Source organism: Leucoraja erinacea, chromosome 7 (genome assembly GCF_028641065.1).
Source record: "Leucoraja erinacea ecotype New England chromosome 7, Leri_hhj_1, whole genome shotgun sequence".
NCBI lineage: Eukaryota > Metazoa > Chordata > Chondrichthyes > Rajiformes > Rajidae > Leucoraja > Leucoraja erinaceus.
This window is the reverse complement of record NC_073383.1, coordinates 34,408,842-34,425,610: the sequence shown is the minus strand read 5'-3', so window position 1 is coordinate 34,425,610 and position 16,769 is coordinate 34,408,842. Positions and strand designations below refer to the sequence as shown.

The 16,769-nt window shown below is 44.3% G+C and overlaps 1 protein-coding gene across 6 annotated transcripts in view; it reads right to left on the bottom strand.

Annotated features, from left to right (window-relative positions):
* The window catches only part of LOC129698871 (mitogen-activated protein kinase kinase kinase 13-like), a 158,280-nt gene that overhangs the window by 78,702 nt on the left and 62,809 nt on the right, over positions 1-16,769 (bottom strand). The window contains exon 3 of one of the 6 annotated variants that reach the window (XM_055638230.1): positions 3,202-3,312. The exons of the other annotated variants lie outside the window; for them this stretch is intronic. The gene's annotated coding sequence lies outside the window, so the exon portion shown is untranslated. The remainder of the gene's footprint in view (positions 1-3,201; positions 3,313-16,769) is intronic. 6 annotated transcript variants of the gene reach the window in all.

The window sequence follows — 16,769 nt, the reverse complement described above, 5'->3', positions numbered from 1 at the left end:
AGAACAAAGGACAATGGGTACCCGGTGTGGGGGAGCCGTTGTGGGGGGTGGGGTGAAGAACAAAAGGAGGAGCCGGCATGCTTTATAACTTTGGCAGCGCCGTAAGTGACTGCTATTTGAATACATTAGGTATGCAGCAAAGAATCTCACTGTGCCTAGTCACATGTAACAATAAAGTAAAGGATTCACAAGTGCCAACATAAGCGATTGCTTGTCAACTTCAATGGCTACCTGCGGTGAAATTGACAAACTGTGTTTTTAAGGCACAATTGTGTCTAATTATGGCTGGGAAGTAATATGGAAACTACCCAGCCATAACCCCCCCCCCCCCCCCCCCCCACACACAACCCCCCCCCCCCCCCAACCCACACACACACACAACCCCCCCCAACAGCTTTTTTGCAAGTCAGCTTTTTTTCTGTTTGTCAATTTCCAAAGTAACTTTTAAATGGTTCTCCAGTTTCCTGTCAAAATTGTATTATAATCAATTCAGCCTGCGTAATACAAATAGTATTTATCAATCGTATTACATCAAACTAGCAATAGAGAAATGTGCGCTATAGCAGAACTACCCATACTTCACATACATTTTTAGCTATAATTCACTTTAGGCTACCTTGCAGTCTTGAGAGATTTTGAATGTGAAAGGTATTTATATTCTTTCTTTACAGGACTAGAAGAGATCAGTCAGTCGTTTGTGCTTACATTTAATTTTAAGCAGTATGAAGCCAGCAGGGGTTAGGGAAGTAGCTTGATCTATCACTATCATATCTCACACTGGGTCAGACAGCTCCCAATTTCAATTCCCAGTCCATACTTTGTCTTTTCACTACCTTGTTTAGAAATTACTCCGATCTCACCCCCATCCAAGCTCAACAATCCATCTATGTTGCTCCTCCAGTTCTGGTCACATGCAGTTTTACCACAGGCAGCTGTGACTTCAACTGGTGAGGGCCCAAGTCCTGGATTTTCCAGTATAAAACTCTCTACTTCCCCACCTCAATTTCCCCCAAGACACAGATCTATTAAAGCATTTATTCCCATTATGTGCTTGAGTGTCAAATTCTCTTTGACAGTGCACTTGAGAAGCACTTTGGACATTTTACTAAAGATATATGCAAGTTTCTAACAATAGGCAATAGGTGCAGGAGTAGGCCATTTGGCCCTTCGAGTCAGCACAGCCATTCAATGTGATCATGGCTGATCATCCCCAATCAGTACCACGTTCCTGCCTTCTCCCCATATCCCCTGACTCCGCTATCTTTAAGAGCCCTATCTAGCTCTCTTGAAAGCATCCAGAGGACCTGCCTCCACCGCCCTCTGAGGCAGAGAATTCCACAGACTCACCACTCTCTGTGAGAAAAAGTGTTTCCTCGTCTCCGTTCTAAATGGCTTTCTCCTTATTTTTAAACTGTGGCCCCTGGTTCTGGACTCCCCCAACATCGGGAACATGTTTCCTGCCTCTAGCATGTCCAAGCCCTTAACAATCTTATATGTTTCAATGAGATGCCCTCTCATCCTACTAAACTCCAGAGTGTACAAGCCCAGCTGCTCCATTCTCTCAGCATATGACAGTCCCGCCATCCCGGGAATTAACTTTGTAAACCTACGCTGCATTCCCTCAATAGCAAGAATGTCCTTCCTCAAATTAGGCGACCAAAACTGCACACAATACTTCAGGTGTGGTCTCACTCTGTACAACTGCAGAAGGACCTCTTTGCTCCTATATTCGATTCCTCTTGATATAAAGGCCAACATGCCATTCGCTTCTTTCACTGCCTGCTGTACCTGCATGCTTACTTTCATAGACTGATGTACAAGGACCCCCAGATCCCGTTGTACTTCCCCTTTTCCCAACTTGACGCCATGCAATAAATGCAGAAATTGTTATGAAAGGTGGCAAATATGTGCAGGATGTTCTCGTTCTAACCTCTAGCCCTTACATACTACAATCAAAGAATATCAATTTACACCATCATTGTGAAGTGAAAGGATTTCTACAAAATCGGGCAGAGATGTGTTGTGACGTTCCCACAAGCAGAATATCCAAGTGACCTTCAAGTGAGGTGGAAATACCCGAGGACGGTCTGTGCCTACGGGTCCACATCACACAGATAATTGGTAAACCAGTGCAACCTGTCATGCCTGAAATATACATAGACCGGAAAAATGTAACTGTTTACGAAACCAAAATATAAATCTCACTGGTTACCATCCTCTGATGACCCCAATGTTTATGCACTGATTTTTTTTTTACTGTAAACCAGGAATTCAAGCTGACAATGAATTTTGCAGTTCAGAATGTGCTGCCAATTTGTAGAGTGCTCCGCCTACATTCCTCAACATACGAACGCAGTGAAGCTATTCTTTCCGGGGAGGGGGAGAGGGAGAGGGAGAGGGAGAGGGAGAGGGAGAGGGAGAGGGAGAGGGACTTCTAGCATTAAAGCTTTCCATTTCTAACCCTATTTATGGTTTTGGCATGAGTCATGGCCTCAGAAGAATGACGCACCACTGAGACTCACAGATAGAATTTAAAGAAAAATGGTGGTGACAAACTGATCTCCACGTCAACGATTAGGATGCAAAAACTGTGTGTTTTTCATTTTCAATCCAAAGCTCATTCTGTAACAGCCCTTCCCTTCTGCACACACATGACACACAAATGAGGCATTTCTACTGGTTTGCAATCAATGTGCATTTCCACAGGGCTGATGCATCTGAAGAGACGTTTTGGGTTCAAATCGTTAGCAGAGACTTGCAAAAGTGAAACTTGAAGTGTTCGACCATATCTCACAAATATAGTGAAAATTCTATTCGCTGGAATTTCCACAGGGATTCATATAACTTCAGCAATAAATTGGCTGGTTGCAATTCTGTAGCAATGACATACAGTTTTCCAGGATTTCTGGTTGTATTGATGAGGCTCGACACAATTTCAATTCCATATAACTTGGAATGGCACTGGCAGATGATAACAAGGGGAACGTTTCAAGTCATTTTCACTTCCTCCCTTTTAAAGATGCTGTTTGGAACCCAGTCCATTGGTACTTGGTCCTTATCTTTCATGTGAACTTTCAACAGCAAGCCTTGCCAACCCTTTCAACTGTGTAATGCATTGAAGCTAAACCTAATCCTGACCTCATCCAATGTCACAGGTATGTTCTCCAGTAGGATTTATTGGAAAGTGAACAAAATGCTTACTTTAGCTTTCTGTGGGCCCTTCAGCTCCTCGATTTAGTGTTTCAATTCACAAGATGTCGCCTGTCATGTTTTGTTGGTTCAGGTTTTGCTGATGGTTTTCCTTTCGGGAGCCTGATCACACATGGATTATAACACAAATCAGTGTAACGCCACAAATAGAGTGCTAACATTTGCACTCCGGTTGTGTACAGGTTTATTTTTGAACATACGTTGCAAGTTTATAAACAGAGTGTTTCAAGTAATGGGTGTGACACTCTTTTCAGACTAACAAAATTGACCTGAATTTACTCTTGGAAGTAAACCAGTATTTTATGAATCACACAAAGGCTTCAGTGCAGAATCTGCTTCATGCTATCTCCATCCCTAATCAACATATTCCTCTGCATATACACAAATCAAATTGTATAAATAGAACAGACAACAATAACTTGTTCATGGAAAAGCAGGTTATAGGTCAATTTACATTCCAGACACTTGGGCAAAAGTTCTACCTAAAGGGAGTTTTACAAGGTTAATGGAGTCAATGAGATATTAAACAGTTTGCCCATGTTGTGTGCATCAAACGGCAGGTAGAGATCTTGGGTGAAGTCTGATATGGGCAGTACCAGTGTATCCTAGAGTCATTCAGTTCAGGACCAGTGGGACATAATCTTTATAGATCAGGAAAACTATATAGGAATTACACCGATAGCAGTAGGTCAATTGATTTCCCTTGAAAATGTGGGGCCTCCCAACTATTTTGGGCTGTTCGTAACTCCTGTCTTTAATCCTATCTCTCTCCTATTCTCTTGTACATTTCAAGTAGCCCTTGCTTTCCCCCTCTCTCCCCCCCCCTCTCCATTCCTTCCCCCTTCTACCACTTACTGTCTCCGAAGACATTTTATCTCTGTATGGCCCAATCCCCTGACATCAGTCTGAAGGGTCTCGACCCAAAATGTCACCCATTCCTTCTCTCCAGAAATGCTGCCTGTCCCACTGAGTTACTCCAGCATTTTGTGTCTACCTTCTCTCCTTTTCTCTCTCTTTCTTCTCCCTTATATGCTTTACCTATGTATTTTGCCCCCTCTCTACCTTCCTCCATACCTTTCCTCTACCTACCTCCCTCTTAAACCGCTTACTCCATGCCTTATTTTCCCCACTGTTTCTCTTTCCTCACTCTTCCTACCTCCCCTACACCCCTGTAGCAGAATTAACTAGCAGTTAACTGTCAGCCTTTGATAGCAGACTGAACCAAGCACCCGGCCACACAAGCTCTTTAAGGACCGGTAACTGCTGTGAATTTGTGAGTGGGATGTCATCTTGTGAGGGGTTTGGAACCCTGCTGTTTGGAACCCTGGGGTTTGCTTGAGTCCTCAGCAGCTCCCGGAAATCCCCAAGGGGAGGATCACAGCAAGCCTGCTAAGAGTAATATATTATTTACTTTTGCAATCAAAAAGTAACCTGAATTTCTCCGGGGAACTCCAAAAGCCAGCCAAAACTCAACCTCTGCAGGATGGGTACCTTGGAAAATTAAACGGGAAATGGGCCACCTTGCATCAAATTAATTTGCTCTGAAATGAATAGATAATTAGTAATCCCGGTTTAAGCCAATGCCCCCTGATATCCTCTCAGATGGCATAAAACATCCAAAGGGACCATTTTGAAGAACAACAAATTGAGTCACAGAGTTGTACAAGATAGAAACAGCCATTTTGGTCCACCATGTCCTTACCAACCATCATGCCTATCTTTACCAATCCCATTTGTCAGCATTAATTCCATATTCAACTATTGCTCATTCAACTGTCAGATCCCCTTTAACTCTCTCCCCTCCCACCTGCAACCTTTGCCCTCTAGTTTTGTTCTTAAGGGGTTGGACAGGCTAGATGCAGAAAGATTGTTCCCGATGTTGGGGAAGTCCAGAACAAGGGGTCACAGTTTAAGGATAAGGGGGGAAATCTTTTAGGACCGAGATGAGAAAAACATTTTTCACACAGAGAGTGGTGAATCTCTGGAATTCTCTGCCACAGAAGGTAGTTGAGGCCAGTTCATTGACTATATTTAAGAGGGAGTTAGATGTGGCCCTAAAGGGATCAGGGAGTATGGAGAGAAGGCAGGTACAGGATACTGAGTTGGATGATCAGCCATGATCATATTGAATGGCGGTGCAGGCTCGAAGGGCCGAATGGCCTACTCTTGCACCTATTTTCTATGTTTCTATGTTTAGATAATCATTTCATGGCAAATAGATTCTAGTATCTATCCCATCCTTGCTTCTCATAGTTTAGACACATAGGTTCGATTTTGTCACCTTTTGGCCTCTTCCACTGCCAATCCTAGCTAATATTTATTACTTATCACCGGCATCACTACAAAAAGATCATCATATTAAAGTAAAATTAGCAGTGTTCGAATCAATGTATTGTAGGATATGCAGCACCCAGCAAATTGCACTGAAATGGTGTTTCATTGGCTGTAAAGTATTTTGCAATATCATGAAAGGTATTACAAATATCCATGAGGTCCCTTCATTTTGGCATCAATCATGAATCAGGAAAAAAGGGGGGTGACAAAATTTGTAGGGTTAGCGATGATCATATCAACCTGTATATGGGGAGTAGTTGTAGGTCACTCAGCCGCTCAAGGAGGATGTTTTTGTCACCTTAATCCCACAATCCAAATCCATGTGGACTTTAGTAAGGCATTTGACCAGGTCCCACCTGGCTGGTCCAGAAGGTTAAGGCACACGGGATCCAAGGCATGCTGGCTAATTGAATGCAAACTTGATAATTTGCTGGAAGCAGGCAAAGGGTAGTTGTGGAAGGATCGTTTGATTGGAAGCCCTCTTAAAGGGGATCTGAGATTAGTGTGCAAAATTAGAGCACATGGTATTGGGGATAGGGTATTGACATGGATAGAGAACTGGTTGGTTGATAAGAAGCAAAGAGGAGGAATTGACAGGTGCTTTTCAGAATGGCAGGCAGTGATTAGTGGGGTGCAGCAAGGCTCGGTGCTGGGACCTCAGTTGTTTACAATACATATTAACGATTTAGACGAGGGAATTGAATGTAACATCTCTAAAGCCCCTGTACCACTTTCACAACCTAATTGGCGCCCTCTGCCGAATTTGCCCTCGACTCATACTCGCAGCATGGTCGCCACGAGGTTATAGGAGGTCTTCGTAACTCTTCCTCATGCTCGTGAGTGGTCTCCGCGTACTCGTGGCCTCAAGTAGGTTGCGGCGTTTTTTCCAGCCTGATAAAAAATGCCCACGAGTAAAAAAGGTCGGCATGGAAAAAAATCGATATTTTTTTCTCGTAGGTGGGTCGTAGTAGGTTGTGATGGTGGCTGTAGGTAGTTGTAGGTCGGTAACTGGCCCGAGGAAAAAAATGCAAACATGACATCATTTTATCTGTGATCATTTTCCACTCGTAGCTAGTCGTAGTTGGTCTTAGGTGTGGAAGACTGAGGTCGAGGGGGGTGGTTGGAGGTTGTAGACATAGTCGTAGGAGATCTTTTACTTCGGCGAGTCAACACGACCGTGACATTTTTTTCAACTCGTCTAGGGTCTTCTAAACTCGTGAATTAGGTCGTCCAAGTGGGACAGGCCCTTAAGTTTGCGGATGACACAAAGCTGGGTGGCAGTGTGAGCTGCGAGGAGGATGCTAAGAGGCTGCAGGGTGACTTGGATAGGTTGGGCGAGTGGGCAGATGCATGGCAGATGCAGTATAATGTGGATAAATGTGAGGTTATCCACTTTGATGGCAAGAACAGCAAGGCAGATTATCTGAATGGTGTCAGATTAGGAGAAGGGGAGGTGCAACGAGACCTGGGTGTGCTTGTGCATCAGTCACTGAAAGTAAGCATGCAGGTGCAGCAGGCAGTGAAGAAAGCTAATGACATGTTAGCCTTCATTGCGAGAGGATTTGAGTTTAGGAGCAAAGAGGTCCCACTGCGGTTGTACAGGGCCCTAGTGAGACCACACCTGGAGTATTGTGTGCAATGTTGGTCTAATTTGAGGAAGGACATTATTGTGTTGAGGGAGTGCAGCGTAGGTTCTCCAGGTTAATTCCTGGGATGGCGGGACTGACATATAATGAAAGAATGGTTCGACTGGGCTTGTGTTAGCTGGAATTTAGAAGGGTGAGAGACGATCTTATAGAAACATATTAAATTCTTAGAGAATTGGACAGGGTAGATGCAGGAAAAATGTTCCCGATATTGGGGGAGTCCAGAATCAGGGGTCACATTTTAAGAATAAGGACTGAGATAATTTAAAACTTTTTCACCCAGACTTGTGAATCTGTGGAATTCTCTGCCACAGAACGCCGTGGTGGCCAATTCACTCGATGTGTTCAAGAGATTGTTAGATTTAGCTCTTAGGGCTAAGAGAATCAAGGAATATGGGGAGAAAGCCGGAACTGGGTACTGATTTTGGATGATCAGCCATGATTATATTGAATGGCGGTGCTAGCTCAAAGGGCCGAATGGCCTACTTCTGCACCTATTTTCTATGTTTCTATGAGGGTTACTTTTTTTTGCACGCAGTGTTTGATATCTGGAACTCATTGCAGAGGAGATGGTGATACAGTTATTACATTTAAAAGACATTTAGTCAGGCATTTGAATAGGCAAGCATGGAAGGAGACAAGTCTAACGTGGGCAAATGCTTTCACTACCCTTTAAGGAAGGGGGCTCCTAAGGAATTACAACTCTCCAAGTCAAAATAACCTTTATGCTTGGGTATCAAATGGGGTTGTGGGAGAGATCTGTGGGAGAGAGCTTCTGCAGAAAGCTGATCCATTAATTCACTTGTACTTGGTAGATTCCTGAACATACAAAAAATATTGTGTTCCAAAGAGTCTCTGACTGCAAATAAAACAAAATTCTCACCTATTCCGAGCTGCAATCAGTGGGATTTCCCCCAACTCACTGCTCATGTTCAGTGTGTAAAATACCCACAGCTCTGTCTTGCATTCATCAATGTTTTCGACAGGAAAGGAAAATCCTTTCAAGAGGAATAGGTTTTAGAAGGGGGTGGGATAATCTAAGGCAAGGCTTCCCAACCTGGGGTAAATTCCAGGGGCTAAAATTTGTTGATTCTGGATTTGTACATATTTTTTCTCATTGACTGACTGGGTTTGGTTCTGGTATATCTGTTCATCATTAGTTGTTCATAAAGAAGTGAAATAGCATTGTTGTGTGCTATTAAAGTTGCCAGGGGTAAATGGGACAAAAAAAGGTTGGGAGCCCCTGAAGGGGAGTGTGGTGATGGCCTAGCTGAAATTTCACACTGCAGTGCACTGGGAAATCAGTGTAAAGTCAAACTTCTTGTCAGTCCATTACTGCAGCCTGGGGGCAACCTGATCTGCTGCTCGTCTGTCAGGGATAATGGACAATCAGATTGCAGTAAGGCGACTGTAATCTAAAACCAGGTTGTGAAGAAAGGAGTGTAAACTAAAACACAACTATACCAGCAGCCAATATCAGTGTTGATATATATCAGAATCCATGCAAGGAGATAATCTGAATCTCTGATTCCAATGATCAAAAGGTTTTATCAAACAGCCTTTTATGTCAGTGGCACTTTTCATTACCTCAGTATTTGCCAAGCCTCTTAACAATTAAATACCGTTTCTCCGTTGTAATGCAGGTACTATGAAGGAAAGGCTGGTCTGGGATGGATTCCAGAGTTCAAGAACTGATCCACACATTTCATTGAAACACTGCAATAGGGTCCCATCTTCTAAACAGTTTTAACACAACCCTCCCTTTCAAATTGACAAAATCTTCTACAGATTTTCTCTTCCAAGCTGACCATCCATGAGCAGCAGTCATTCCATACCGGAAAGATGTGGAAAATTTGGAGAAGGCGCAGAAATGGTTTACCAGGATGCTGCCTGGATTAGAGGCTATTAGCTATAGATAGAGGTTGGATGAACTTGGATTGTTTTTTCTGGAGTGTCAGAGACTGAGTGGAGACCTAATAGAAGTTTATAAAATTATGAGGCATTGTTAGGGTAGATGATCAGAATCATTTTTTTGGATAGAAATGTCAAATACTTGAGGGTGTAGATTTAAGGTCAGAGGGGAAAAGTTTAAAGAAGTATTTTTACAGAGAGTGGAACACATTGCCAGGGGTGGTGGTGATCTGGATTAAGTGCATAGCCAGCAGGCTGAGAAGATAGTGTAGGAACTGCAGATGGACAGAAAAAGCTGGAGTAACTCAGCGGGACAGGCAGCATCTCTGGAGTGAAGGAATGGGTGACGTTTCAGGTCGAGACCCTTACTCCAGCTTTTTTTGTGTCTATCTTTGGCTGAGAAAATTTTGCACATATTGACAGATTTGCACTTTTGGTCCCATTTTCACAACACATTCCAGTCCGGATTCCCACAGCACTCAAGAAATTCCCCTACTATGATGGTGGGTTTTTTAAAATTATGCCCATGAAGGACAAAATCTGTTTGTTTATGAGGATGGATTGCAAATGCTGAACATGCATCCACTTGAGTTTAGATTATTAAGATGCTGTAATTAAGATGATTAAAGGATTTGAGAGGATGGCTATGGAGAAATTGTTTCCTCTGCTGGGGGAAAACACATCAAAGTGTCTTCAGATTAAAATTAGAGTAATTGGGGGATGATGTTAGGAAACACTACAAGTAGAAATTTGGACACACCCCAAAGAAACCTACCAAGACTTCGAAACTCATATGTCAGACCGTTGTTCAGTAAAACTATTATAGGATATAGAACAAGCTGTAATTGGACATGATTCAAACTAAGGGAACCTAATGACCATCTGTTGTCCTTATGTATTAAGATATGGCTTTTATTGTGACACAGAGGAAATGGAGTGGTTTTGTCTCTAAGCCGTGGGAGACAATCTGCTGCACAATCTAGCCACAATGTTATTTTGCTACTGGAATCTTCATTAAACTCAGAACTGGATAAATCTGAGAATAAAGCTCCAAGGTGAAACCGTCTTTGGTGGTCTACGATGCTATTTAGATTTTACATAAAAACGCAGGACAGATGTCCTTGGAGGTTAAATTCCCTAGAATGCCACTGGAACTTCAAATGTTACATTCTAAAAGACCGGTATCTCTTGAGTTTCAAAACATAGGTGATCCAGGAGAGTCAATTAAAATATTAAATATCCAATAATTGGGTGCAAAGAGAATGATTTGAGCTGCAAGGACACCGTCTTCACAGTAATCACACATGAAAAACAACCACTGAGACAAAGTGCACGAGGGTAATGGGAGCCCACGGGTGAGTACCTCAACCACTTAAAAATATGCAAAGTGGAAATAGGAATCTAAATAATAACCGATGCAGAACTATGAAACAGAATGATTATACAACCAATGCAGTGTCAAAGGTAAGTGCCTACAAAGTACATCACATGCTCCCTGCAGTATCAATCTCTACCAAGCATTTCCAGAAGTCTCTGCCAAAATATTTGCTGCAGCATTTCCAAGTACTCTGTGTCACCTTTGCCAACTCTGCAGAGTGGCTGAAAATAAATTGTTTCATTTTACATGGAAAAAAAGCAATTGCATTGGCTGACTTTAAAAAAAATTCTTACTGGATCTGGTATAAAGTTAAACTCTGGCACAAGTTCAACTCAGCCCAAATTTGACATTTAGTAGGTCAGATGTAATACAGAGATTCATAGTTATGATATGTGGGTTGCAGGTTGATTGTAAGCAGGTATCCAAAGCAAAAGACATAGGCATTTGGTAGGTAGAACCAAGATACTGATCTGCTGTGACCAAGCAATGCGGAAAAGGTTCAAGGGAACCTTCTGGGCACCTTTTGTGCCTATTTTCATTTATACCCTCTAGATGGCACTGAAGGTGCAACTTCATTTACGCTCAGAGCCATTTACCATCTCATACAGTGGCCTGTCATGACTGACACATGCGTTTCTGAGGACATCATACATCAGCAAGTTCTTAAACCTAAATCATTCAAGAACATCAGCTTGTGAGAGTCACTGACCCAGTGGAACCAAAGCAAAATCTAGCATTCTAGGACAGAATAATTTAATTGGACATGGTGCGGGAACTGTTACAAGTGCGCAACACTGAAGAACAACAGCATGGACACTACACAGGTTTTACACTAGTACACTAAGTTCAAATTTATAATTATAAAAACTAAAGTTACTCATTTTAGAAATCATCACCTGGAAATGTGGTGCAAACTGGAGCAAGCAATACTTCCCAACATTTCAAATCCCTCCTTGAAAAGAAGAAAAAACAAGGCAAGTAGTAGCATTTAGAATATTGTTATTTAGTTTAGAGATATAGCATTGAAACAGTTCCTTCGGCCCACCAGGTCAATGCCGACCATTGATCACCCATTCACACTAGTTCGGTTTTCTCACTTTTCCATTCACTCCCAACACATGATTTTATTCATGTCGATTATCAAAGACTTTTAGAAAATCAAGATAAATGGTTTATTCTCATCTTTTATTTTGTCACCGTTACAAACAATTCAAAGTGTTTAGTCAAGATTTCCCCCTTTGAAATCCATGGTATTGTCATCTGTTTTGTTCTAGATTATTTTCTGGTTTCTACTTTTAATTCGATCGGGGGAGGGGGGTTGGAATCTAAAATTGGAGGATTAAGTGTTCATACCATTGGGTTGTAAGCTACCCAAGTGGAATACGAGGTGCTGTTCCTTCAGTTTGCATGTGGCCTCGCTCTGGCAATCGACGAGCCCCAGGACAGAAAGGTCAATATAGGAATGGGAGTTAAAATGGTTAACAACAGGCAGATCCAGGCAGGCCTTGGAGGTCCAAAAGCAAGTTTTCAATGAAATGGTCACCTAGCCTACATTACAGGAGGCCTCATCGGATTAGAGAATAGAAGAGGTGCATGTAAACATAGGCCCACTGACCCAAATTATCTATGTCAACCAGGACATCTACCTGGGTTAGTCCCATCTACCCATGCTCAGTTCACATCTCTCTAAATATTTCGCATTGGTCTACCTCTCTAATTGTATCCACCTCTACTACTTCCATGTGGCAGTTCTTCTCATATATCCACCACGGAGAAAATGCAGCCCCTGAATGAACACACCTCTTTAAATCTTTCGCCATAATCTACTGAAACCACTAGAGCAACTAAACCTCGAAGGAGCTGGTGCCTCGACAGCCCGTCCCCTCGGTGAGCCACTGGCCATAGCCTGTTCCCCTGGTCTCACTGGCTGCAGCCCATTCCCCAGTGTGTAGACTGCACCCAGCCCTTGCCTCTGGGTATCACTGGCTGCAGCCCATTCCCCAGTGTGTAGACTGCACCTAGCCCTTTCCTCTGGGTCTCACTGGCTGCAGCCCATTCCCCAGTGTGTAGACTGCACCCAGCCCTTTCCTCTGGTATCACTGGCTATGGACCATTGCCCTGGCTCCAACCCATTCCCCAGTGTGTAGACTGCACCTAGCCCTTTCCTCTGGTATCACTGGCTGCAGCCCATTCCCCAGTGTGTAGACTGCCCCTAGCCCTTTCCTCTGGTATCACTGGCTGCAGCCCATTCCCCAGTGTGTAGACTGCCCCTAGCCCTTTCCTCTGGTATCACTGGCTATGGACCATTGCCCTGGCTCCAACCCATTCCCCAGTGACCCCACTGGCTGTAGACCCGCCCCCAGGGTCACTGAGCCGGATGTGATGCACGGGGACGGGACGACACGCCCCCCCTCCCTCGTCACCGCGGGGCGCACGTGACGATCGGCCGCTAATGTCAGCGCACTACGTGACGTGTCACGTCCGGCGCGAACGTCAAACGCAAGATGACGTCAGACACTTCCGCGGCAGCGCCTCTTTGGCCATAAATAACCGATCTGATTGGCTGTTGACGGCCCCGCCTCAACCACGCTCTTTCCCACCAAAGATCCTCGCGATAGGAAGGCACAAGGTTGCTGGAGAAACTCAGCGGGTGCAGCAGCGTCTATAGAGCGAAGGAGATAGGCGACGTTTCGGGCCGAAACCCTTCCTCAGACTCTGGAAGGGTTTCGGCCCGGCAAGTAGTAGCATTTAGACCAGCACCCAGTCGGCTATTTCCTTCGCTCCATAGATGCTGCTGCACCCGCTGAGTTTCTCCAGCAATTTTGTGTACCTTCAATCTTCCAGCATCTGCAGTTCCTTCTTGAACTCCTTGCTATAGGATCCTTGTTTCCCACTGCTTTTGTGCCCAACACCCCCACCCCTGCCCCAATACCCCCTCCTGCTATAATGCCCAACACCCCCACCCCCTGCCCCAATACCCCCCTCCTTCTCCAATACCCCTCTCATGCCTATGTACCCCCCCTCCTGCTATAATGCCCAACACCCACACCTCCTGCCCCAACACCCCCCCCCCTGTTATAATGCCCATACCCCATCCTGGTATAATGCCCAACACCCCACCCCCTGCTGCCATCTGCTCACAACTCCGCCTGCCCTAATCTCCCAACACCCTCATCCTGTCCCAATTCCCCAACATCTCCCTACCCAATACCCCACTGCTCTTGCCCCCTCCTGCACAGACCTCCAATACCCCTCCTGCCCCACACGCTCCCATCTTCTCCAGTTCATACCCTTCTTCCCTCCTCTTTCTACAACCTGGCTGGTTCCTCGCCTCCCACCTCTACCCTTCCTCTCCCTGTGCTCTAGCCCACCCTCCTTCTGTGCATCTACCCACTAACCCACCCGACTTCAGCTTTCCCGCCCTTCCAAAAGCTATTTTTCTGCAGCACCCAGCCTCCTCATCTGCTCTTCTCCCCGTCGCCCAGCTACTGCCCCTCCACGCTGTGAAGTGAGGGGCTGGAGTTGGGCCTTGATCCAGGCATGCTGCTCAGTGACCTGCAGCACGGCCTGTGGTGCCTGCCTCAAAGGTCAGAGCAAGTAGAACTGAATATGAGAGATTGCAACACCATCCAAGATGGCACATTTCAGGTGAGACGTTTAACTGAGACCCTGCACGGACATAAAACATCCCACACCACTATTTCAAAAAAGAGCAAAGATATCTTCCACACATCTCCGGCCAACATTTTATCCTCAACAAAAGTGATTGGATAATTGTCACATTGTTGTTTCTGGGACTGTGCCATGTACACTGGGTTTATAGATTTCAAACATTATAATAGTGGGTACACTTCAAAAATACTCAATGGTTGTCAGGCACTTTGCGATGTCCTTGGGTCAGCAAAGGTGCTTTATTTTTAGCATGCACAAAAAGGAAAGGTGACTAAACAACAACATCCAACATCATTATCACAGCTGAATTTCCTTTCTTATTAAGCCAACTGTACAAGAGCTCCTCCTTCTCAACGTAATTCAGAGTGAGAGCATCTGGTGAAAGGTCAAGAATACATTATTAATGCCAGTTGCTTCTATGGCTCCCAATTTGCAGGGGTACCTCCTCTCATCTCCTTCTCACAATTCAAGGAACTGACATCTAAACAAAGTCTCAGATCATATTATACACCAACAGATGAGGGCACGTGATCATTCTTTCATGAAGAAGTAGAGGTATAAGTTTTAAAGAGATTTAGCATGTCACCAAATACTCTTACAAACTTTCTACAGATACAATGTCGACAGTATCCTGACTGGTTACATCGTGTCCGGGTGCAACAAATCAAACTCACAGGAACGCAAGAGGTTGTACAGAATGGTGGACTCTGCCCAGTCCATAATGAGCACATACCTCCCCACCATCATAGCATCTACGAGCCAATGTCTCAAGAAGGTGGCATCTATCATGAATCCTTCACCAAGAATCCTCACCATCTGGGTCATGTCCACTTGTCACTGCTACCAAGATTTTTATTGTACCTGCACCTCCGTGTACTTGTGCAAATAGCAATAAACACAACTTGAGGTTTTTGAAAGAGTTATCCCATTAACACCACTATTTCGCTGTTAAAATATAGCCCCATACCCAATTGTGAATTCGGGAGTATAGCATACTGAAGGTGAGAAGATGGAATCGCCAATTACTTACTCGACTCACCTTGAAGTTGAATATTTTCATCAAATTCATTTCCAGCATCTAATTCCAGCACTCTCTGAACATCCCAGACTTTTCCCCTCCCTGACCTTTCCCCTCCCTCTTTCAACTTCTGTATCTCAGGATGTAGGCATTAATGGCAAGATAGGCATTTATTGCAATATCACCAAGTTAATAATGAGCTATCATCTTGAACAGCTGCGGTCGCTCTGGTGAAGGTGTTATTCAGGAGGAAGTTTCCGGGATTTAGATTGTCACTGATATATTTCCAAGTTGGAATGGTGAGTGATTTGAAGGGAAACCTGTAGATGCCCTTGTCCTTCTCTGTGATGGAGGTTCTGGAGAAGTAGTCGGGATGAGAAACTTCAATGCACTTTGTAGCTGGTACTTATTGCAGCCGCAATGCTCCAACGATGGTGGGAACGACTGTTTAGGGTGGTGGATGGAGAACCATGCAAATGTCCTGCTTTGGCCTAGATGGTGCAGAACGTCTACAGGGTTTGGAGTCTCAGAGCATAAAAATACACCTTCAGCTCACCTCATCCATTTAACCAAGATGCCCGATCTAAACTTGTCCCATTTGCCCGCATTTGGTCCACATCTCTCTAAATCTCTCCTAACCTAACCATGTACTTGTCCAAGAATCTTTTAAATGGTGTTATTGTTCCTGCCTCAACTACTTTCTCTGGCAGCTCATTCCATATATCCACCATGAAAAATATGGCCCCTCAAATTCCTATAAAATCTTTCTGTACTCACCTTAATCTATATCTGCTGGTTGTTGGTTCCCCAATAAAAGACTGTGCATTCTCCCTATCAATCCCCTCTCATGTTTTAATACATCTCCATAAGATCATCCCTTAGCCTCCTGCTCTCCAAGGATTAAAATCGAAGCTTGCCCAATCTATTTGTATACCTCAGGCCTTCGAATCCTGGCAACATCCTCGTATATCATCTCTATATTCTTTCTATCTTAATGACATACTTTCTATAGCACGTTGAATAAAAGGGAACACAGATGCTGGAGAATCGAAGGTACAGAAAAAAGCTGGAGAAACTCAGCGGGTGCAGCAGCATCAATGGATGAAGAAATAGCAAACGTTTCGGGCCGAAACCCTTCTACAAGACTGATCGGGGGAAAGGGAAACATCACCTCTTCATGAAAGGAAAAAGGAGGAGAAGCCCGAAGGCTGGAGGATGGGAGGAGACAGCAGGGGGACTGAGGAAGTGGAGGAGTCCCAAGGACTACACAAAATTGGGAGAATTCGAAGTTCATGCCCCCCCAGAAGCAGACTCCCCAAACTTTATATGACCCTGCTGTTCCCTCCAAAACCGGTGAAGCTCGCTGCCCATGGAGGAGAATCCCAGACAGACAATACGGAGACGCATATCTGGGGAGTTGAAGTGCTGAGCCACCGGGAGGCCCACTTGGTTATTGCGGACCGAGCGGAGGTTTTCGGCAAAACGATAACCAACCTCGCTCTCTATCTCACCTATATAGATCTGCTGACATCTAGAGCAGCGGACGCAATAGATGAGGTTGCACAGATGCAGTAATTCAATGTCGCACCTGGAACGATTG